Genomic DNA, 1,890 nt, shown 5'->3' on the forward strand with positions numbered 1-1,890 from the left:
ATGGTAAGCACTACATTATTATATAACATTATATGGTAAGCACTACATCATTTTATAACATTAAATGGTAAGCACTACATCATTTTATAACATTATATGGTAATTGACATGATTAAAAGTAAAATATTGTAATTGATAGTTTAACATTGAAAAATTTTTCATTTTTGCTACACCATGTTTTACGATATACCAAATGCCACTACTGATTTCATTTTTATTTTAGGAGCTCTACTTAGATTAACATTTGCTCCATCTATTGGCTAAAACAAAAATTCGTTTTCATTTTATTTATTCTAAATTTCAAGAAACAGAACAAGAAGTCTCAATGTTTCTTTATTAAAAGTATCTGTTGTATTAGTAAAAGAGCCGGGAAGAAAAAAAGGGCAGTTATCTCAACCCAATTTTTGATTACTTTAATGAAAACTATCTATAATTAATAGTCAAAATGAATGAGTCTCCCAAGTATAGGTTGGGGAAATAAAAAATGGCGGCTGTTTCAAAACGTTAAAAAAAAGTCAGTTTGTTTGTAAGTATTTTTAGAACCGTGTTGTATTTAGCCAACGTTAATTTTTAAACAAGTGTTCCGTTCCAATTGGAAAAAATGTTAACTATCCTCAGTAACGCTGATACATTTATTTATCATTATAACTAATACATTTTCTAATGTAGTATTAATTAGTTTTAAAATAGAAATTGGTAGCTTTTTAGATATGTAAATCATTAATCCACGATTAATAATAAAATTCTCCAATTCAAAACTATAATATTCAATCAGAATAGCAAAATTGATTAAATACAGACATATCAACAGGGAGATAGGAAAAAAACCCACAGGTATATTCATATATACATATATATAAATATTACAAGAGCTGAAGAGGAGAAAAAAATCAGTTATTTCACCCCAATTTTTGATTACTTTAATGATAACTATGTGTAATTACTAGTCAAAATTGATGAGTCTGCCAAGTATAGGCAGGTGAAATAAAAAATGGCGGCTGACTCAAGACATTAAAAAAATTAATTTTTCATTCGGAGCTCTACATCTTTTTCTCCTATTGTTCGTTTGGGGCGATTATGCGTTACGTTTTTATTAATTTGAATTAGATTAATGTGAGTTGCCTTCAGTTCTTCTTCTTCAGATGGACAGCATATAATTGAAAGATCGCCTTCATTGCAAGGCTCCAGCCGGGTCAAAGTTAGATTGGCAAGGCACGATTCTTTACTTTTACATGTCCCGGTAATATTCTCAAACTTGCATGTTGCATTAGGTTCTGTGAACAGGAACAAACTTTAACTTTATTAATAAAATAACAAATAAATTAATTACTTATTAAACAGACTTGAGTATTTTACAATTTTCTTTTGCTAAACGGATATGTATGTGTGTATTTAAATATATACATAATAGTGATTCTGACTAAATCAACTCCCTGCAAAGCATTGGTCTAAAAACAGTAGTTCTTTACAATATGCTGAACCCTTGATCCTTTTTGAGTAGCGGAGTAACACTCAAATTAAAGTTAGTTAAATTTACTATGGAATAGTTTATAACGTTTATCTTTGTAGAAGTAGTAGTTTTTATGATATTTGACAAAATAAACTCACAAAATGTTAATTTCTAGTTGTCTAATATTAGTTTTTAGTTTTTCAGTTCAAACTAAAGATAGAACTAACTAAATTTCAGTTTCAGCTATGGCCTAACGCTTCATAACTAAATGTTAGTTCCTGGTTTCAGATCATAGGTAATTTAGTTCCAAGATTTATAGTACAAGACCAGGAAGAAAAAAAGACAGTTATTTCACCCCAATTTTTTATTACTTTAATCAAAATTATCTATAATTACTAATCAAAATCTGCCAAGTATAGATAGGGGAAATAAAAAAATAG

The 1,890-nt window shown here is 28.4% G+C and overlaps 1 protein-coding gene across 1 annotated transcript in view; it reads left to right on the top strand.

The window, feature by feature from the left end:
* The window catches only part of LOC106681372 (anionic trypsin-2), a 44,649-nt gene that overhangs the window by 26,063 nt on the left and 16,696 nt on the right, over positions 1-1,890 (top strand). The window lies entirely within an intron of this gene.

Source organism: Halyomorpha halys, unplaced genomic scaffold (genome assembly GCF_000696795.3).
Source record: "Halyomorpha halys isolate HHAL.00 unplaced genomic scaffold, Hhal_1.1 Scaffold331.1, whole genome shotgun sequence".
In the NCBI taxonomy this organism is placed as follows: Eukaryota; Metazoa; Arthropoda; class Insecta; order Hemiptera; family Pentatomidae; genus Halyomorpha; species Halyomorpha halys.